The sequence below is a fragment of the Lepisosteus oculatus genome, chromosome 6 (genome assembly GCF_040954835.1).
Source record: "Lepisosteus oculatus isolate fLepOcu1 chromosome 6, fLepOcu1.hap2, whole genome shotgun sequence".
Classification (NCBI taxonomy): Eukaryota; Metazoa; Chordata; class Actinopteri; order Semionotiformes; family Lepisosteidae; genus Lepisosteus; species Lepisosteus oculatus.
The window spans coordinates 35,363,410-35,387,512 of NC_090701.1; the positions used below are offsets into that span (position 1 = coordinate 35,363,410).

General features: G+C 35.2%; 1 protein-coding gene across 1 annotated transcript in view; it reads left to right on the top strand.

Moving 5' to 3' along the window:
* The first annotated feature begins 6,868 nt into the window (after positions 1-6,868).
* Positions 6,869-24,103, top strand: part of scn5lab (sodium channel, voltage gated, type V-like, alpha b) — a 210,889-nt gene continuing 193,654 nt past the window's right edge. Inside the window, exon 1 of the mRNA XM_069191224.1 lies at positions 6,869-7,244. The gene's annotated coding sequence lies outside the window, so the exon portion shown is untranslated. The remainder of the gene's footprint in view (positions 7,245-24,103) is intronic.

Sequence of the window (24,103 nt, forward strand, 5' to 3'; positions counted from 1 at the left end):
TTATCTTAAACAAATGACAATTTTAATGGTTAAACACTGAAAACAACTAGACTAACTAAAGTTTTCCAAAGTAAGCATCGGACAATTTTCCACAGATCTAGCTAAAAAAAACATTCTTATATTAGTTTGAAAGAGCCCCAAGGTTTACATGCGGATACTGGGAAACTTGGCACATATCGTATGAATGGGCAAATGCATGTCTGTCCTATTTCTTCAGGGAATTTTTTTTAAAAATCTAGATATGTAGCACATTGATGATGATGATAATGATCTGGCTGCTTTATCCAATACAGAGTCATAGGGGAATGGGGGGAATTTTAACATTCGGTTATATTATTATTAAAATTAAACATTATATTTAGTGAAATATATTAGGGTTGAGTAAGTAAATGCCCTTTTTTATCTTTGCGTCATTGTGTCCAGACTGGTGGTATCACACAACCATACATGACAGAAAGGCCAAACAGAGGGTGCTGTACTATCAATTGATAAGCTCTACTGTATGTCAACTGTTGCTGAAGTAAAACTTTTGCCATAATGTGGGATTACAACCACCCTGACCACAAACTGTTCTCACCTCTACAATCTGGCATGTGGTACTGCACCATCAAAACACACAGCACCAGGTTCAGAAACAGTTTTTATCCGCAAGCACTACGTATCTTAGCTAATTGCTAAATGCAACCTGACTATCTAGCCATTACCACTGACTGTTCAATGCTGTATTGTTTTTGCAATACTTACCATACATCATTGTTTACTATTGCATATTGTAAATAGTACTGTATATTGATTTTTATAGTATATGTTGTATCGTCACCACTTGCTTGCCGTTTTTAGTGCTGTCTTCACCTGTCTATAGACCGTGAGAAGAAGCGTGAATAAGAATTCCAATGTACTTCATACAAATGGCAAATAAACTTCAAGGTTTGAACTATGTAAAATTTAAATCATTCTCATATCAGGTTTCATGAAAGAGAATCCTGAAATTAAAAAAATAACAGACTGGGAAGAGAGAATACATTTCTGAAAAGAAGCTTTTGTTAACACTGACCTAAAAACATGAATGATATTTATCAAACAAACTCAGTGATTGTTTTGGTACTGTTATTGTCGGGCAAAAAGTTATTTTCCATAAAACTTGTATGTAAGAAATTTTTTACTGAAATGCACATCCTTTAGAAATGTACATTTTTGGTCAGTGTGCAATCACAAGCAAAGATATTGTCACCATTAATTTGAAATAATGTTATTCATAAACTAGGTCGAAAAATGTTAATTGTTGGTTATCATGTCAATCAAAGATGTCTTTTTACAGTTTACATTGATATGTGGTGGAACTAAATTCAATTTCACGAGGTGAGTGCTCATTACTTTATATTGCTTTTCAGAAGCTGTTCTGCATTCTCTTTCAGTTCAGTTTCTGTATCTGCACATACTGTACAGTACACTGTTTATACAATTTCCTCATTGGCCCTTACCTTTGAAATGTATTTATGGTACTACAGTATAAGAATTACTTTTGATCTTCTTCCCTGGAGCTGTGGTAGCTCACTTATATACCATTGAGGTAGAAATATTCTTTACCTTTTCCTTCTTTCAGGTTCTTTTAAAAGAATCACAGTGAACAGCAAAATAATAAAATGGAGATTAACCTATTCTTAAACTAATTTGTTGTATTATTGCAAATAAAAAGACTTAAATTTCCAGTAAAGCATTTTACTGAATTCAAAGCAAAATACATTTTTAGAATGTAAATGTGTAATGATTGTAATGATCTCCATCCATGAAAAAACGCAGGCAGACTTCTGGATTTCCTGGCCTGGCTCACTCTATTCATGACATTTTAGTAGGAAGAAGATTTGGGATGGCCAGCCCAGCCTGTACTTTCATCAGCCTCTTAATAAGTAATACTTTTGCACACAAAGCAGCTTACAGAAAAGATGGGATAAAACTATGCACCATGGATTGCTGCTACATCATCTGTTACAATATGATCTTGCATATTAGAACTTAGAATGCCAAGCTATACCAGATGAGGTTATGTCCAAGCAGTGTCACATCTGTCAATATTACTGTATATATAGCACTTTCCTGCATTCATGCTTTTCCTCTCTTCATCTGAAGGAGGTCCACATTACAATTCATCCATCACCACAAGCCCACTTCTTTACAGCTAATGTACATAAAAACTTTGGTCTCAGGTGGATTAAGACATTTATTGGACAAACTTTAAAACACTACTGAAATGTAAATTACATTTTAAAATAGATTTGGCTAAATATTTGTTCAAGTTTATTACATAATTTTTAATATTTTTAATGTAAACAGGTCAAATAAAAAGTTGAAATGGTTGTTTTGTGTATTATTTCAATAGCGTTATGGAAAGATTATGATTAAATGGAATTTCTATTGAATCTTGTAAAAATAATATTTTTTTATAACTTGATCATAAATTGCTGTTTCAAGTTTTCAAACCCAAATGTGACCTCTTGTTTAATTTAAAAAGATACAAGTTTGATGTCGATACACAAGTTGGCTGGGATGTATAGGGGATAGGCATAGTTTATTTTTCTTATATTTAAACCAATCTGAAAATAATGGAGAAACAGAGCTGCATTTTAAGTATTTATGTTTGCTGTTGAATGATTTGTGAAATTACATTAATTAAAGCTGGAAACTTATCTTAATCTAGCACTGCACATCAGTGAAGCACAAAACAAGGACGTGTGATCAACTTTAGGGATGGAAAAGTGTTAACTTGAAGGTAGATCAACACATCTGTAAACAAAACATCTTGAAGATGCTACTCTGTATTATGAACATATGTTTATTTATGAAAAGACTTCATCATTATACTACTACTGCTTGCAGATTGTCCATGGTTTGAAATCTGCTTCTAAGCCCTTCTTGTTCTTTCATTCAGCTGTCCATTTGCACCTTAATGAAAAGTTGAATTATTACAGACAGTATGCACATTAAATCGTGGTCCTTGAGATCTTGTTTATCTCCTTTGTTTTCTACAAGTAATACGTTGGCATTTTTCCATTTCCATTCCTTTGCTAATACATTCTTTAAAAATGATTTGTGCCCATATCTCATATCACCTACTTTGTGAATTCCACAACCTACATAAACATAACAGAAAACCAGGGCAGGATGCAAACAGTTTCCCTGCCTTACAAAAACGTTTGTGTATGCAGCTTACAGTATGCTTGTACTAGAATGGGGAGCTGTATCAGTGCACGAGTTGCATAGAAACTAGTTTCCATGCTGTCCATGCCAGTCCAGCTCAGGTCCACAGAGAGAGGGATGAATCACAGACACTGATGAAACTTATTGGAGAAAGCCATATCATGGAATAATGTGCAAATCCCAGATGCACAGACACCTGGGACTGGTATCAACCCAGGACCATGAGGCTCCTCACCTACTCTGTAGGGGAGTGAGAGGTGGCTTTGAGAGAAAGACACTGATTAAGGAGAAAAGATGGGGAGATTGAATGATTGGCATCCCAGGGAAGTGATCACTTTTATACAGAGCCTATCCTATTTGCTCCTCTCCCCCAACACCAACTGGGTGACAAACATTCAGTCAGCCAAGATGTGTCCCACTTTACTTAACTTTTCTCCTTAATGGGCAGCTTTTTCTCAAATCCACCTCTCACTCCCTCACACACTTCTTTGCCTCGTTGTCCTGCTTTCTCCCGCATTCCTCCTTCCTCCTCAGCCAAAACATCGCTTTTTCTACTTTCTCTTTAGTTTTCATTGGAGACTGAACTTCTGGCAATCCCTATGTATGTATTATCTGTAGTGACATTCATCCATGAACTGAAAGCCCCTTGTCCTGTCAAGGGCTACAGCAAAGCCTAATCAACACACAACATATGTAAATTGGTGCAAACCGCCCGACCACCTGGGGAAAAACTGCACGATCACAGTATAACGTGCAAAGCCCGTTATAAGTCCTGTTACAAAAGTACATCTAAGGCTGGAATCAAACCCAAGACTCGGAAGCTGTAAGGCAGCAGCAGTGCTAACTGCAATGTAAAGCCGGGCCTTGCTAGTTTTGCTTCTCGCAAGGCTACCACTCTGCGTTGTGATATGCGGAAATGAATCTAGAAACAGTGTGCCAGTTGATAATAATGATATCCTTACACTTATATAGCGTTTTTCTGGTCACTCCACTCAAAGCGCTTTACAGGTAATGGGGACTCCCCTTCACCATCAATGTGTAGCCCCACCTGGATGATGCGAATGCAGCCAAACGAAGTCGTTTTATTTGTTCTCATCAAACAAATAACAAACAAAAGGAAAAAATGAACCTTCTTTGCGCTCTGAACAAAAGGAAAAAATGAACCTTCGCCCCCGCCGGTTCAGAGCTGTTAACGCCGAGTGTAGAGCAAAGGCGCAAAACGCTGCGATTATATTACTGCAAAACAAAAAAAAGTAAACATGATAAATAAAAAAACACTTCAAAACATTTTTTCATTATTTTTACACATCACATTGAACGAAACTTCAGAACGGAGGAGGGGTTTTGCGTGAAATTAACAAAACTGCAATTAAACCCGTTACACGTTAAACACACACTGCATTTACATGGACGATGAAACGTACTGTATATGGACATTGCAGAGGCCCAAAATAAGGCACATGTATGCTCAGGTACACATGAGAGACAGTGTGGACCAGTGCAAGAGCGACGAGACTAAAATGGCCAGACACCGGATGAAACGAGTGGGGTATCAAATATCACGTATCACTGGATAACGGAAATACTGGAATGCATCTCAACAAATGAGAAGTGTCCAAGGAGACCTCCTGTCAACAAGACCTGCTGAAAAAGCCCTTGAGGCGTTTTGGATTAGAACCAGGACTCTGGTTTATCAAAATAGCTGGTAGAAAAAAAAGATGAAATGGTCATGTTTAGAAGTTTGGATTATTTATCCCCCCTAATTTGTTTGGATTGCTGTCTGCAAGTAGCTTTAACTTTTGCAGGTGCTTGCATCTGCTCCAGGAGAACTGCTGTAAGATAACGTCTCTGATTGTCATTGTTTGCACTTCATGCCCAGTGTAGCTCTTCCTGGAGGCTTAGGTTCTGAGTGTACTGTAGGTCCATTGTTCGGGAATAAAGAGAAAACCATTTTTGTCTGTATCTTATGGATGCAGTACTAGTAGCATTGGTCACAATCCAAATCTCAAATGCTTTTGTCATTTATTCCTGCATTTTTTTTAAAAGTGATTATATTTACCTGTAGCAGGGTCAGTGGCGCATTAGTTAATGTGTCTGACTACAGATCAGAAGATTGTAGGTTCAACTCCTGCCTGGCTTGTCTTTCTTTCATCAATTTCCCTTCGGGATCAATAAAGTCTTATTTATCTAACCTACTCTATTCTTACAGGGTATTCATAATTTTGTATATATTTTAAAATAAATTGTCTAATTTTTCAAACTCATGATGCATACTTTGATCTCTTCATGGGTTTTACAGTCCTACAACTATGTCGACAACAACAACAACAACAACAACAACAACAACAACAACAACAACAACAACAATAAAAAATAAAAAAAATCAGAAGTGACGTGCAAATATTTAAAATAAAAGTATGAGAAATAAAAAGTGTAGTAGTCACCCTGGAATTACCTGATCACCTGATAAAACAATTCCTTCGAGCAAGAGGTCTCTCAGTTCGTGCTAGCAACACAGTCCCAATGGGTTGGCTGATAAGGATAGGCACCCCATATGTGGTACAACAGGTGCCGATTGCGTTTTTGTATCTGATACACATTGTATCTGATTGTTACATTAGCCATATTATAATAAAATAAACAAAATGTATTTTGTACCAGCAGAGGGAGCTATGAGCTCAGGTTTGGAATGCAGTACAGTAATGTAATTATATATCAGATCTCTATAGGTCCTACAACGTAACGTGTTGACATTTACAGCTCGTAAACAATTTGGCAATAGGAGAAACAAAAGAAAGAAAAAGAAACAGTTAATGTAAACACATTTGAGATACAAAATATTGATTTTGTCACATTCGCAGAGGTGTAGCTTTTCACATCTGGGAATTCAGTTTACAAACAATACAAATACACTACTACGCATATTATTAAATATCGTTTAGATTTACTCTTTAACATGTAAGTGTGATAAGGATTAATTATGCTTTTAATGGAAATATTCAATCCAAATGCTCGAGTAGTAAAATTTTAGGAAAACTGTAATTTACTTTACTTTTCTTCCTAATTCGCGCTCCGTGCATATAGCGATACTGTAGCGTCCAGATAGGTGTTGCGGATAGTTAATGTCAACACTAACCTCAAAAGCATATATCTTAACTAAATTAAACACTGCAGCCAACAGTAATGCCCTTTTCTAAAAGCAGCTGTTCGTGTGACAATCATTTAAAGCCAGTTCGGATTAGGGGCTTTCACAATCAAGAAGAGTTTTCACAAATCATGTTGCATGATCAAGAGTCCCTTTCTGCCCTTCCTATTTCCTTCTCTTGTGATCGTGAGATAATTCTTCTGAAAAATACGTATAAAGTATTTGTTCAAATATAAGAACAACGAACAACAAATTTTTATTTTCCAATTCAAAGGCTAGAACAGTTCAACTGTGGCGGGAGGAGGCGTTACCTCAGAACATCTGACTTCCTCACTTCGCGGCTCAAGGACAATCAAAAGGTTTGGATGCTTTTTCGTAAAGGGTGTTGTAGAGGACGAGCGGATTTTCTGAGTCGCTCTTGAGCAAGCGCTTTTAACAAATTGTTCTGCTTATTTCTTCCGCTCTTGGTCTCAATTAACAGCTGTAAGGAAACTGGGAGGAGATCTCTGAAAGGGACAACGCCTGTTTGGAAAAGGCACTATTAAGTGCATGTGTCAGAGTCTATCAGAACTGGAGAACAGAGGTATAGGAGATCAATGCAACAGCTCATCGGATCTTCACAAAATCTAGCAATGTACCCTATTAAAGGAATTTAACAATTCTCACTCACGTTTCTAAGAGATCTAAGCTCCATCTCAGGCTTGTGGCACATAGTGAAAAAAGTCCATAAAATATATAAAGTATTCTCGTACTTGAAAACCAAGTTTTTTAAGGATGGTCAGAATTTTTTCAAGGAAAGAATAATCGACATGGCGATTTCTGGAGTATTTCTACCGCTCCTTGGAAATTTAAAATAAACTATAAGGTTTGTTTTGGATGCAATGCAAATCAAGAAGTTTCACATGTAAGTACTACAATTTTTCCCACGCTTTTGTGTGACTGTGAAATTTGGGTCCGTTAATAGTTCTTTAAATCCTGGATGTAGTAGGCTAAATAAAGTTTTACTCGGTGAAGAGATAATAATGGCTGACAGATCTGATTCATTGAATACACCACCAAATGAAAGTTTTGCATTGGACAATGCGATTTTGTGTACTGTCTTGAAAATAGGACTGGAGTTTTTTTTGTATAACTTAAGTCTCTTTTAATACATTTGTGTTTATCATTGAAAAATGAAATGACTGGTATACGCTAATGAAAACGGACTTAAAAATGCTCAATTAAGTTAGTTATGTAAATTTAAGTTATTAAAACGGGGTACAGTGTAATGAATCCCTATAAATTTTAAACACATAATGAACTGTATTTTTAGCCAATCGTTTAAAACATCCACATACAATTTTGTATTATTCGGGTATCTAAATTACGTATTTAACAAATAATAAAATAAGTTAGTGTTCATATTGCATATTATCTGAGATAAGGCTGAAATATGTAATAGACCCTTAAGCCGCGTTTTATCTTGTGGATTTTATGTTGAATAGAAAACCGTCTGTTTGTGCGTCCAGGGATTGAAACGCCTGAGTAATAGGGTTTTGAACCATCCCTTTGCTGATTGTTGGGAAAGTGCTAGGAAAAGAATCAAACTCTACTCCTTAGCCTCTAATTATTTAAAAAATGTTAGGAACTTTGCAGGATACTCTATGAAATACGCATTTGCAGACAGCATAATGGGAAGAAAAATGTTTATTTAGGTACTTGTTATCTCCTAATGTGTCATACAGTATGCCTGACATAAGATGCCAATTTCTGCATAAGTTTTTCCTTGCTTCTTTATATGCGAATGTTTAGAACTCGTTTATATTTGTCACGACGTTTTACAATAAAAAACGTAATAGTGCTAATATAATGAAAACCCACTGACTAGGATGTTCTGTGCCCTTAATGCTTATGATAAAACAACAACAGGTGCCTTCTGAGTATGCATAACATTTGACTGCTTTATAGCTGAAAAACCATGGCGCCCGGCTGCTTGTAGCAACTACTGTACTCTCCAGAGAAAATGGCACTTAAAACTCACAAGTGACTAGCAAAACGTATTTGTAAATACTCACAGCCGGATTTAAAACGTAGTGGTTTTAACATATTTTACCTAGAAAGGCTTCAAGCACCGCTGTCCTCTTGTCCAAGGTGCTGAAATTCAGGAACTAAGCGGATGTTTCTGCCCAGATCGTTTCTCATTCTCTACAATTTGGTTGTTCCTTATTTCACGAGGTCTGTTCGAAAGATACATCTGGATCACTTTTAAAGTAACCAATTGCCTTGAAAGACGACTGCCAACAGGTGGGAATCCCGTTTGCTTCCACCAGTAATTGCGGGCCTTTGATGAAGGACAACATTCCTGTCTTACGGAATCTAGTCGCCAAACTATGAAGAATGTGAACGCAATTATGTTTACTATCAATGGAGTTTAATTTTCGAACCTGTGATTTTAGTTTGTTCAGAACTGGTGGTGAACACAACGTTACAGCACTATAGCATCAGTCTGTTCTATAATGACAGGTTACGTCCTGATCCATACCCTCCAACAGATACTGTACATTTAAATACAGTTTAAAAGTGACGAGTTTTCATATTCATAAAACAGTTTATATGTATTTACATAGTAATCATATTATCTGAAAATGTAATTGAGGGCAACTAATAAAATTATATAGTATACAAGTAGGAAGGGAAGAGATTTTTCAAAACCATATTTGCAACAGAGAGGTACCAGAATACAGTATACTTTGTGATTTTTTCTGTTTGTTACAGCAGGAAACACATTTCAAAGAGATTTTATGTTTTCCTGAGACTTGTTTAGATAACTGTTTTTAAGCCTTATTTACACATATTTAACATTAGATTTATTTTATTGCAATTCTTCTCCTTGCAAAATGATGCTACAAATTATTATTATTTAAAGTGTTACTCTCTTGACATCCAGTCCATTTTCTTTAACTAGATTTCAACATGTGAACAACTGAATAATAAGAGAGCATTTTGCTTGCTTTTGTTGAAATTACTATAATGGGGTAGAAAGTGATGTGGGAGCCCTTCATCACAGGTCAGGATTTTGCGATATTGTCACATTCACTGAAATGATTAGTATTATTTTATCCTATTTCTGTAATCTTTTTTTTTTGTTGGGTTGAATTTAAAACTACACATATTAAGAAAACCTTTTTAGTGGTAATTGCTATTTGTCAGTTTCAGTTTTAGACAAAACCAAGAATAAACTTCTACTTTTACAGACAATACATTGCTCGTGACATGCTTGTAAAAAATGAAATTTTGAAAAATAGCTATGGAAATGACTGTTAATAACAGATGTTAGGTATTGAAACATCTATAGTTGGAATTACCCAGTTAGAAAACTGTTGAATGCCAATGATTAATTTAGCTTGGTAATAATAAAAAATCCAGTTGTTCATTATGGGAGTAGTGTTTATTCCTAATCTGTACACTTTCTATGTGTACATGATGTAGAAAATAATTCTGTGTGCTTTGTGCATTTTCTGATTCTATACAGTCTATATGCAGCACTATTATGTTTCAAATTAATTCATTTGGTAGCTAAATTAACAGTAACTTTCTTTGTCAGTTGAAATAATTCTGACATTTATTTTCAATAATGCTGCTTATTAATACTAAACAGTGGAAGGCAGCCTAAAATAAGTCAAGGGCCAAGTGATCCTTAAACTGACAGACAACCACAGAAATGCAGAACAAAAGAAAACTGCAAAATCATAAGGGACCTTTGCTTTATTGCGAGTAAAATACACTTTTGCTTTGACCCTGAGGAGGGTCACTGTCTGAGTTTCTCTGGTGTAGTAAAGTACAGGTGGCCCATTGTTAGTGTATATAGACAACAATATAATTGTATTAGGCACATACACGTATACTGTACAGTATATTACATACATTGTAAAATTTACTGTGGTAAACATTAATAGATCTGTGATTTGTGTTGGCTTGCTTCAGCATATTGATTTGCTAGCTTGGTATTTATTGCTATACCTGCTTTGCTTACTAATTATTTCAGAAGGTGGTTGTTTACTAGATTAAACGTACAGTTTTTCTAAATTCTCAATTAAATTTTAACTTACACTTCATCAACATCTGTATTTTTTCTGGCTTTATTTATATGGTGATAAAGTTATGCTTCTGCGTACTCTCTCAACATGCCTCAAGAATTCATTCATACAATAAAGGCTTGTAAAGGAAAGTATGGTGTACAATAGCAGAAATTGTACTGTAGGTACTGAAACAGGTTTGCATCTGTTGGCAAGCATTTTTGGCAAATACAGTATATGAAGTAGCACAGATGCCAATGGAAACAGAGAAAGAAAGGAAGAAAAAGATCTCAAAACAAAAATGAAGAGAAATAATAAATAGAAAATAAATAATAAAGGAAAACGGTCTATTTGAATACATTGTGTATGTTCCCCTTTAAGTAAATCATCTTAAAATGAATGCAATCATATAAGTGAAGGAGGGGTCTCATTTGTCACAAGTCCCGCAAGATTTGTTAAACTAGTAATGCCCCTGAGATCAAGACATTGTATGTGAAAGATGACAGCAGTCTGGGGATTGTCATTGAATAGGAACAGTCTGGGGCTTATTGGTGTGATCAAACCAGTTAGATATGACAGTGTAAAAATTACGTGCAGCCAGAGAACTCTAGAACACTGAATTCCCAAAACATATGTCAGTAGGTCCAGCCAATCCATATCTGTGACAGGATGCATTTGAGACAGCACCCATTTGGAACCACCTATATGATCTCGCACAAATCCTACTGTATGAGCAAGCTTAACATACTTCAACTATTATTTGAAAAATTTATATATATTTCCTCAAACTGCAACCTACCCAGGACTACCTTCCAGTCTGTCTACTGTTGTTCTCTGTACCATATTTGAGAGACTAGGGCAGGATTAATCTTTAAGGTAAAAAAATGATCTGCATGTAGTTGTATCAGTATGTAGTTGAGAAGACTTGAAAATATGAAAAGAATTGACTCAGACACTGGAGGGTAAGGTAGGGCACCATCCCACTGCACTCAGAAGGTGCGCAGAGCTGAACGGAGTCTAACTTCTGGAAACCCAGCACGATGGGTTTAAAGCTTTCCTTTAGATCCTGAATTGTGTGCAGTTCATGATAACAATAAATGTCACAGGGAGTGTGAGCAGTTTTAAAGGACCATGGTAAATTAGTGAAGGGAGCCAGAACTACATGAGATCCACGAAGAAAACACTGTTGTTTTTATGGACAGAAAATAGAAATTCATTACTGCTGATTGTTTTAAAATATCAGGGTTCTTCCAAGATCTAAACCTTAACTGAAAATCACAACAATTATATTTCAAATTAGGCATGTTCAAGTCACTGGTATGTTTAGGGCATTGTAATGTTTTTAACTGAGTCTTAGGCTACCTGCTTCTCCAGATAAGAGTATTTATAAAGAAATTGATCTGCTATTAATATTTTGGTGGAAGCGAAATTGAGATACTTGACAATTGCAAAAATATGTGAAAATACTTTAATTTTTATAATACCAAGTCTACCTTGCTGTGTGAACTATAAAGAAGGACATCTAATAATCTAATGAAATATATTTTGATTTTTTTTAAGTCAAGAGTATTCTCTTTAGGATTTTGCTTGAAAAGGAGATCAATTTCAATTTCATTTTAGTAAAGAAATGTTTGAAAGGGGATTAAAGGGAGGAAAAGTGTAGAACTAACCACCGACTTCAAAGGCATAGGACCTGATTTTCATAATTGTGTTTTAAATCTGGAAACATATGACCACATTATTAAACAAATCTACACCAGACGTGATCTGAGATTATAATTCATATTAGTCGTAATTGTTAAATTAAATATGTTTAGATCCCTGAATACTCATGGGATTATGATACCATGGTGTTTAATAGCCTGCACCCACCAGTGTTTCCAGTGAAAGAACCATTAGCAGAGGTGACAATGGACAAAAAAAATCTAAATGGACAAATTACATTACAGCATCTAAAGACAAAACTGTACAGAAAACTATTTTGAGAGGTTTGGTCTGTAAGGTATAAAGGACACCATATGTTATCAGAAGGAAATGTACAGTACCTTTCTGAAAGGCTGTACATTTTCTAGTGGATCTAAAAAGATCTTTTAAAGACTTTTTAAAAAAGTTTCTTTCTTTTCAGATCTATGAAAAGATCCAGTATTATCCAATGAAAAATATCCAGAATTTAATGTTAAAGGTTATATGATCCCACACTATCAGCAGTATCTCAGATGGGAATGCCAGGAGAGTTTGCTTTTGCACACATTGAACATCTGCCTTCAAATCCAAGTTATAGGAGAATCTGAAAGCTCCACCTGTTCAGCAGTCAACCACAGTAACTGCAAGTGGTTTCAAAAATTCTTTTATCTTATTCAGGCCTGTACTTACTTCAGAGGTGTAGAAGCCCTTAGTGACTTTGTTGACCTGTTCTGTTAGAGAGCATAGCATTATTGCTGTCTTTAATTGCCTTAATAGAAGATAAACACTCATTTTGGTTTAATTAATTCTTTGAACAGTCTACTAGGATGTTCAGCATGCTCAAAATCAAGCCACAGTACCTTGTCTTGCTGTACATACTTCGAATTAAGATTTATTACTGGTGGGTTATTATTCCATTTAATAAGCTGTTAAATGGTCAGCCGTATATTAGGGGAAAGTTACATTTTAGAAGCAAAGCAATAGAAGCAATAGATTCCTTGATAATGTATTAACTTCTCATAAACTTAATGCTTAATACCAGGAGTTTTATTTAGCTTACAAAGGTCTCTTAGACCATCAGTTGTATATATATATATTTAAAAAGTAATTAAGAATAAGAAAGGAATAAATAGCCAGCATCCATGACTAGTGACGTCTTAAATTAAATCAAATCTCTATTAACAAATCTACATTTGACATAAAAATAACATTTAACAAATTATAATGATTTCTGTAACCCTAACCCTGTCTCCACCCACAGTGCAAATTTCTGCATAGTAAATTATAAACACTCTATATATTTACAAAATTGATTCATAGTCATGCATTACAATGATGAGCTTGCAATGAAGCAAAAGTGCTACGCGGTATTTTAATGTGATGTTGCATTCCTTTGCAGTTGTATTTTAATCATCAACTCAAACGTACAGTAAAGTAAATTGAAGGGTTAGAGCCCATTGGATGTGAGACAACTTTAGATTTGTGCTAAGGTTAGGGTTAGTTTTCTGCTAAAATAAGACATCCAATAATGTAAAAGTCATTATTGTATTTGGAATAAATATAATTTATATTTTGTTGATATCTTGTTTTGGAGAACAGAGGTTATACAGAAGTTAAGATTTTAATTTAAGATCAGACTGGACCTCACACTCTCTTATTTCAAGCATAGTTAACATAACTATAAAATTCAAATAATGTAAAGTATAAAGGTTTTGTAATCCTAACTGTAGCTAAAGGAAAAGTAAAACATGCCCCCTAATACAATATGAATACTTTTCTTATTACAGATCAAACTTGACTCATAGGACCAGAAGATACATTTGTAATGAAGCAAATTAAATCCAGGATAAATATATATTGTTCATACAGTATATAAGAATGGAGAATGTTTCTCTGGGAATTCATACAGTTAAAGCTTAGTTCCAAAATGATCAAGCCACTGGGAGTAGTAGCATTTAGCTGGTATAAGATACATGCATACTGTATATGATTACCATAGAAAGGGATAATTAAATAATTAGATAATGAACAAACGGAGAATATAAAGGAAGTGAAGAATTGTCAAGTGGAGGAATCAGGCATGATTTCAGTATGAATTCTTCTGTTTATGCTGGAAAATCAGAAGAAAAGATAGCCCATTGTGGATAATCTTCAGCTTTGTTGGGTAAGACAGAGAATTAATCAATGCAGAATTTCAAATATAATTTCAAAGAAGCTGAATTATCTAGAAAGGACAAAGGATATAAGTGAATGCTATAGGTTTTACCGTAATAAATACTGCGGGATTTTTCAATCAGAGGCCAGAGGAAGCAGTCATTTCAGCAGAAACTCCCAGAAGATCGCATTGTCCTTTTCAACAACTCTACTCAACTAGATGACATTCTGCTACCTGAATAATAACAGTTCTTTTGCTCTCTGTTTTAACTGAGGAAATATTAGATGTGATCTTGCCATGCAGAAAACTGTATGAATATGAAGGAAGCACATGTAGTGTCAACCAGTGATGAGATTATCCACTACAGATTGATTAATATACTGTAGATGACAATTAAACTATCCAATGAGGAGAGGTGCGCACCAGAGTGCCAATTGCTCAGTGTTTCATTGTGAGAAAGCACAGGTGTATCAGACATACTGATAGTCTCCAGAGGTGTATTTTGTGGAGTGACACTCTCTTAATTCACTTTCTTTGCTTGCTGGGATTTCTTGCAACTGGATTTGGAAGTAGAGGAGATTCCCTGGCAGCAGCTTTGCATTTTTTCTTAGATGGTGACATAATAAAGCTTAGATGGAAACAAGAACATAGTTATTATTGTTTCCATCTACGATTTAGTTGGTCTCTGTTAATACTTCCTATGTGTACCTATGTTAAAATTCATTTAGCATGTTTAGTATATGTTTCTCATGCTATTATTAATCTCCTCTTATGCTTCAAACTGCTCCACTATTGCAGTACTACTGTATTTACTATAGTAGAACTGGAACAATGCTGTGCATTATTTTTTGAGCATACTCTTTTTTGAATCATTTTTATCTTAAGCCATTTCACACAAACTGTGAATTGCTGTTTTCCATTTGATTGGTTTCATAATTTCTTAATTAAACTATCCAAGCTACTGTATGGTTGCCTAGATATTTTAGGGATGAGTTTGTTTTCCCTTTGTTTGAAAGACCATCCTTCTGCCCCTGTTCCCTGTTTACTGCTTCTAAACGTCGCCAAAATCCTCCTTGTCTGCATGAAGATAGAATGCTATAGAACGCTCTAAATGTTAAGTCCTTAGAATTTTTTTTTTCTAGTTTATAAAAAAATAAACCCCATACATTTTAAACCAAGTGTACCCTCCTCCTTTCTCTAGCTTGCAGGTTATTGTTGACATGTAGTCCCACACCACAAACCCTGCTAAAATGTAAATCTTGCCATATAAAAGTGTACCCATGTACGATAGGTATTTAGTAAAAGTATGTGTGAAAAATGCTACCATCTAGGTCAGATCCATCCTTCACTGACATAATGTTATATTTTAGCTATGAGAAAACCCCTTGTGATTTATGGAATCATACTGTATAACTATTATCCTTAATCCTTTTTACAGTTCCTTACCAGTTCTAACCAGCAGCGACAGCATTGTTAGTGGAGCCTTTATTTGGATACAAGTAATGTTCTCTTGAAGAGGTTATTCTAAAGAGCTTGGCAGACATATGCATGGTATGTGTCCACCCATGATTGATGACCTTTTGCATTTGTATAAAACTATCAAAACAATCGCTGGTTGACAAAGGTACTGTAGAGAGAAATACAGCATGAGGGATGTTGGGGGGAATGTGATGTTTATTTTAAACCTTGCCTTGGTTTCCACTTCACTTCAATCTTAAAAGTCAGATTTTGTTTCTGCCGGATTCCATTCTGTATTACAAACAATACATCATGCAGGCTATTCGGTTGTTTCTAGGAGAGAAGCAGATTGAATTTTTTTTTGCAAAAACAATGTTTGTGGTCATGAGTAAAGGATTTATAGTACAGTTCTAGTATATATAGTATATATATTATATAAATTACACAGAACTATACATTACATGCATATAATGTCTGTAGATTACAGAAATACAAACTGTCTGAGACTTAAAGTGATATTTATAACTGTTTTTCTCTAAAAGCAACATGCATTTCTTTGTGAAATTGATAGGTCATTTTGAGTGATCGCTCGTCTATATAAAACACATCTGATGAAAAATAAATTCTTTCACTAAATGTTGAATATTTAGCTTTTTTGACAGTTTACAAAAATGTATTTTCCTATTAAGAGTGTTTGATTAATCCTGGCTGAGGTCAGCTGTAAAACTGACTTTAAAAAATCTAAGCTGGACCAAATTCCTTTTTGAGACATTATTGAAAATATTATATATCTAAAATATTCAAATGTTTTAGATTTACATGCTGCATCTCTTGCATGATATTTAAAAGAAACGTGTTTTAGGTTTTATGTTAAATTACATGTGATGGCATAGCATTGAAATTGTCAGGTGTAATAAACAATGTAGTATTCTGGTTTGCTGGTAAGGAATCAAGAATAGATTATATTGTGAGCTGTTTCTTAGTCATCATGAATGACCGTCCTTGTCATTTCATTTTATATTTGAAATAAAAAAATTGCTCTGATTTGTAACTAGCCTCACTAAAACAGGTCATGACTGGTGTGGATGAAGATGACCTTGGCATCATTATTATCTTACCACCCATAATTTATTTGTGACAAGTGTCTTTAAGACAGCCTTCAACCTCTTTGTTAGAACACTCACGTTTCCTGTGTTTTCTTTCAAATGCCGGTATATTTTCAGTCAAAAAACAAAAACATGCCTTTTATCTGTCACCTAATTCTTCATTGAGAGTTTTTCCGTGGAGGGCTTGAACATTCACAGATGCTGTACATTTTCTTAATAACAGTAAAGAGTATCCTACCTCCCTTTTAATCTTTTTCTTTAATCATATTCTGTGACTGACTGTTTTAGGCATTGTCAGGCTGCTTCATGAGCATTTTATTTACAGAAATTATGAGTTGTGGATTTCCTATGAGCTTCATGTACTTACTGATCAATTAATATATTTAACAGGATATGGCTGTATAGCAGTTAGGGTTTTTGCTTGTATGATAGGTCGTTCAAGCAGTTGCCTCTTAAAGAATGTTCTGTGTCTCATTTGTTTACATTTTCTAATTTATAACAGTGCGTTCTAGAAGGACTGGTTAGTTTTGGAAATGCAATTTGCTCTCAAAGTGTTTACTTCACTTGGTAGGACAAGATAAAATCAAATGTGAGGTAGTAGTTGTTGTTTTTTTTTAATTTAACCACATGATCCACAATATAATAACTACAGAAGTGCATGTTCTAAAAATACACCCTTCGGGCAAATCCTGCTGTACAGTACTGTTTATCATTTATGACTCCCAGCAGCTTTTAAACAATTTCTAAAACTTCAGGGGATGTATAAAGATTTTGTTTTATTATTGCTATGGACAGAATAAATCTACAAAATAATAATGTTCTAACTATAACAACAAACCTAATGTTCAGTTTTAAAGCAGTGCTAATGTCTGATTGGAATAGATCTAAAATGAGAATATCTAGAAGAAACAGAACGTTGACATTAGTTGCTTGTTATAAGAATGAAATTCATTTGGTGGATCAACATACATTGCTTTTAGAGTATTGGGAAAGCTAAGATTATTGCTGTAGCCATGTTATGTCTAAAGATCATTTACTCTAACCTCAAGACAGAGGTTAGGGTGTCGAAACCCAGACTAGTAAAGCAAAATACTATATTGTACATTCCAGAGTGTGTAACTGCCTGATCAGCTGCTGTAGTCTTTCACTCCCGCATACTCTTCTGAACCATAATGATCCTCTCTGTTTAAAATAAAGAAACCCATTAACTGCTGAAATAAGCATTACTCTGGTGAGGAAGTGTTTTGACATTTGTCTCTACTGAACACTGAGGAAGACAAATGAAGAGTGACCTTGTGCCTATCTATTTACCAGGACAACCCTCAAATGTCAAAGGATTTGTTACTGGCCTAAGTTTAGTAATGTGCAGATTTAATGATTGAGCACTAAACATTCTAGATGAAATGACGAGCAGCAGCTATGGGCCCAGCAGTGATTCAGAGCATTTTTAGTGTTGCCACTGGCGTCCAAAAATGCCTTCTGTTGCTTCAGTTTTCAGTCTGTAAGGACAGAATACATCAAGCAAACAGAACATTTCACCATATGCTTTGCACAGAAAGTATCATATTTATTTAATATTTTCTTAAGAATCTTAAATCAGGCTTATTAGAAAATTATAATGTGCTGAATATGTTTAAGATAAGAAATAGGGAATAAGTCAAATTTATTTAACTACTCATCTGTTTGATGAGATTTTTGTTGTTATTTGGACACAGTCATTAGGTTATCAATTCAAAGCATGTTAGATACATTTTATACAAGTCATTTGTTGGTGAATTAATATCAGGTTACGCAACAATAAAAATAACCAAATAACCAAGCCACTTTATGGCTGTATTCATAACACACATGGACCATAATGGTAACACAAAGCCAGCAAAGACAGAAATCTAATCATTGCATAGTCTTTGCTTTGAAGAAAATTGAAAAAATAATAGAACAAGAGATCATACTGCAGTGAAGTTGTTCTTAATTCCACTTCTCCACACAGTGGGTGCAAGCAAGAATAACTCTTCAGGTTGTCCCTGTAGCCAGATCTCCTCAGGGCATGAGTTAGAAGTTCCTTGTCATCTGCTCAGTGGAATACCATTCATCAAATTGGCATAATAATCGTGTGTTATAGCAGTTTGAGTGCAAAGTAGTCGTTTTCCTTCAGTGACATTGGTTCCTCCGTTCTTACTCATTGATGGGTAAGTTGGAGCTCCAAGAGCCTTGGCTTCAAGGACTCTTGATTGGTTTCAGAGTTGCATTGGTTTAGCTGCATCTCGTCACGTTTAAGCAGATGGACATGAAAGCTGCCTGGATTATAACCGAAGATTTATAGGCAATAATGACTTGATTATCTGTGTTGCTCCTGTCTTGATACTAGAGATTCTGGTGCATGCATTCTGTCTGGGACATGCCCGAATGATAATTCTTGCATCACCTCCATGGAAATGTCAGGATGTGCTGCTATCTCATCTGTCTTGATACGACACTTTTATTAGGCTCTTGACCCACTGATCGTGTCATCATTTACGGCATCAGCAGGGTGTCCAGACCTCAAGGGATTCATTACCACACTTGAATGCAGCTGGCCACTTTACTGCTGCTAAGTACCGTCGTCCATTGCAGAACCAACTGCACTGGGAGCAGAATAAAGGAGTGTGTGAAAAGGAGGATAATTACTCGTTTTAACACACATACTGGCAACATGCATGGGTGCCTCTTTTTACATGGGAACAACATGTTATGAAATTCAGCAATTAATAAAATAGCTTAAAGCACTTTTATAGAAAGACATCTGCATACAGCTCCACTAGTGCTGACGAATTGCAATACATGCCACAACTGAAGACTGAATCACTGAATGTTACAAACAAAAAAGTAGAAATAAAATCAAGATCCAGTACACGAAATGAATGCCGTACATGAAGGTATTGTATTGTGAAAAGCGTATGATAATTTAATTATTATGACACCCGAAAAAGCTGAACAGTCAAAATTGTTGTTTTTTCTTCTACTTTTCAGTGTGGAATTAACTTTTACTTGTTCTTTGACAGCCAATGCACACTGACACAGCTCCCTGTTTGAATAATTTATTTTTTTTGTTCTAGTGTCTTTAATCAGCTTTTATTTCAAAAGACCTATTTTGATACCTATAATATTTTACTTTACCTTTACACTTCTATCATGTGACAATCTTTTGCTCTGTCATATGTGTGATCAGTGATTGGGGTGAATGTCTGGCAGAGAAGCAACAGACCACCCTACACTGTTGTATGAACTGACTGACCTTCCCTCATAAATCTTTTAACAAGTGTTGATTGAAAAGGCACCCATGTTGAGTTTGGGGGAATGATGTGAAAATGTGATGTTTTAGACTCTGATAAATCCTCCAACTTACCCACACGTGACTGAATGAAAAAATCGAGGAGGACATTTATGAGGAAAAAAGGGGGTTAAGAAGATTCTGAAGGCAGTTTAATAAAGTTTGGCTTAGATGATTGGATGTCAGTGATGAAAAGGTACAGTACCAATAACAAATGGAAGAAAATGTCATTGGTGAAGTAAAAAAAAAACATTCACTTCATTTATACAGTAACAGCAAATTGTTTGAACCCATAAATTCTGTAAAGATGAGTTGTTTTCTCAGTTTTAATTAACATTTCATGGTGTAGCGCAGAGCCGATCTTTTGGTCGTTGATTAGTGGAGTTATCAAATTCCTACTGTAAATTTATACAGAATTAATTAGTGAATTAGTATTGTAACGCTTACGGCCGACAGGTACTGTGTAAGAGCCGGTGTACCAGAGCAGGTGACATCACCGCCCTTCCCTGTGATAGCAGGACTACAGCTACAGGGCTGTAGGGAGATCTCTCTTTAGCTCACCGGGCTGGGTCCCTGCTGAGTGACGTGGGAGTCCCGGGGTCGAGCCCCTGACGGTGGGGGGCCGACCTAATGCGGCAAGGGCGCCCGCCTGAGCCCCTGTTGCGTTACAGTATAAATAAATGCACAAACACTTTTAATATTTGTCGTTCCATTGAAGTAGTGCACAAAGTTAAGCAAATTGGTCTTCAACTTTAAAGAGATTTTTTTTTTGTTGTTTTTCAGAGTGAATAGTATTAATATCCATATTCTTGGAAAATCTTATGGTTCTAAACATACATAGTTTCATGTGCAACTATGCATATGATAAAAGCAGAAATATACACACCGTGTACACATAACATTGTGAATACAAATAAAAATAAAAAAAATAAAAATATTGATGCTTTTACATAAAACTGGTTTGAGTTGATCATCGTTTTTTGGTCCTGAATTGGTTTCAAAACAGTAAAATATTGTAACTACTGGACTTTGCTGTTAGATAACTGGCTTGCATACAGCCAATTCAAGAACCACAGACAACTTTTAATCATGTTGTTGGTAGTGTTTAGGTTTAAAGAGGATTAGTGGAATTCAAAAGCGTTTTTTGAATGTCACAGAGTAGACAAGACACGTCATTTTTATAGCTAAAAACAGCAACATCTCTCAGTAAAAAATGCAATCATGATCACACAGTGCATTTACAGATGACTTAACATCAATGATTTTTTCTGAGCCTTAAAAAGGAAAAAAAGATTACTTAATCAAAAGGCAAAGAAGGAAACCTACAACAGATCAAGTTTAAATGGACTTGATTTGGCTTTTACTGTTAAATCAGCCCCTTTAATTAACCAGGTTGGATTAGCTGAAAATGGATTCTCATTTTCATTAACAGCCCCGAGCAGCAGAAAGGGAATACACGCATCCTACTTTGCTAAGGTTTTTGTCACACATCTGCAGTTGAGTTTGACTTAACTTTTACACACACAAGACAGATGTGTCTTAGATTTCTTACCTTCTTACCAGTAAAAAACCAAAGTGTTCCCACCACTAAAATAAAGCTAGATAAAATAAAATGTTTTACCAATGTTTAATAATGTTCTGATCATCTTATTATCAGACTTGGAGTCAAAATTGACTATCATTGTCTCAGGGTTTAATTATGATGATCTGTACAAATACAGAGGAGTGGTCTTTATTTCTCTTTATATCTGTGGCAAACATAACAGAATGTGTATTACCAACTGAATCACACTGTTACCCCTACTTCTTACATCACAGAAGAATATCTCTTCACCCCAGACGCTTGCATCCTCTACCATTGAATCTGGTGGCTGAATGAAAATGGAAGAGCTTGAGTTATTTTGTGGATGGCAAATACATTGAAGGGCTAATGCAGCCAGCTGTAGTAAATACTATTTTTGTCATGATCTGGTAGTTCAAAGGTCTCTGTCGAGGGTGAGTATAGTTTCTAGTATATGACATTTTACAGCCTGTTTCATTCAAGGAGTCCAGCTAAACAGTTACCGCACAGCTCCCTTCCTAGCTACAATGGTGCCAGTCATTAATGTTGCTCAGTCAATAATTGTGTGTGGTAAAGTTGGGCTGGGAGGGGTGTTGAAGTTATATGACCAACATATGAGAGACTAAACATTTCTGATGGCTTTGACAGAAAACAAAACTGACCACTGGCCCAAAGCTTTGTGAATGGTCCACATTTTTTAACTGCTGCTAGTCAGAATTTAAGCAACTGCATGTTCAGGCCGCTGCAGTCTGCGTACTGTGAGGTAAGATGATAAAAGCAAGCATTGTTTCACACACAGCACCTGGTAAATACAATCAGAGTCCTGCAAGCACTCATCAAGAAATGACAAAAGTTTGGAGTAAATTTATTAATGCTCACAATTCACACACACATCATTTTGGAGACTTTTTTTATTGTAATGGGTATGAATTATTGCCTCCAATGTAAATAATAAACAGTATTTCAGTGCTGTCCATATATGCTTTGTTTGGATGACATTTATTTTTATCATTATTTTTGTAATAATTGTAGAACAAACTATTTTTCTGACCTAATAGCTACACTATAGTTTATTTCAATTAAATAATATAGTCTAGGAAGGCTTGAACAAGTAAAAGGCACCATTTATGACTAAGAGGCAGTAAAACAGCTTAAGATTCTGTAATGTAAACATGTCCTGTGATAAAAGCAAGTGATGCATTAACCTAACACAACAAAGGACAATTCCTCTCACATGCTTTCTTTTGTGAGATAATCAATGATAAAAGCAAATCATTTTAAAAGGACTCGATGTCTAAAGATATGTTTAAGGATGTTTAAAAAGGTTCTTGTTCAGATCCTCTTGCATTCACAGTTCTTCTCTTCTGCACCTAGTGAGTCATAACTCACAAGTCACATCTGGTAATGAAAATTGGTGACATGAGGTAGTTGTCAGTAATTTTCCAAACAGATAAAATGAAGATGAAAACACACTCTTTTTAGGTGAATAATACATGGGTTAAGGAGAGACATCATGAGGCTCAGGTTGATGAATTGGAGGTCAACCCTCAGAAACAGAAAGCTTGTGTTTTTCCAAATGTTGTGTAGAATTTGTGAATGTGCTGATTTAGTATGTGTACATTTTCTGGCTACAAATGATCATTCTTTTAATAATAAAATCATGGCAATATTACTGTATATACAGTAATTTATAGTGGAATTCTGAATACAAATACATTTTGTTTTAGTGTCAGTTTGCTGTCAGTTGGTCTGATATTAATTAATTTACATAATGATGACAATATTTTATAATCAATTTCCACATTTCACATTCGTTTTCAAAAGAAGCTTTAAACAAAAGTGTGTCCCGAATTGATACTTTTTTAAAAGATTGTTGATTAAACACTGACTAGTTAATGATGTTGTTTGAGCAAATAATACACTTTAGAACAGTCTTTATACAGTATATAACGATCACTGCTGACTGGAGGAAAGCTTGCCCTGTATCAACTTTATATTCATAGATTTATCTTATAAAAATTTCTTACACTTTTTTTTTTCAAATAAAATGCCTTTTATAAATTATTAATTCTGTACTTTATTAAAATGATGTGTTTGAGAAGCAGGAATTTTCTGTTACTGTACGTCCTTAAGGAAATCTTGAAAATACGAATGTGAGCATATCATCCCAGGAACCTTTGATCAATGCTTCTGCTCTGAGTGTCCCACCTTGAAGGGTCTACCCAGTGTCTGAAATACTTTAAGATCCATAGTTGAGTTGCAGACTTCACTCAAAGCTTAATGCAGTAAATCCCACAGACAAGTCGTCCCTTATTGCTTTTGCTTGGCTCGATCTCCTTGATGTGCGCGATTGATTTTTCAGTTATTTAAGAGCTTAATCATAATGACTTGTGCTGATGTGACAAATAAGTGAAAAGAAGATGTATCTCTTTTTA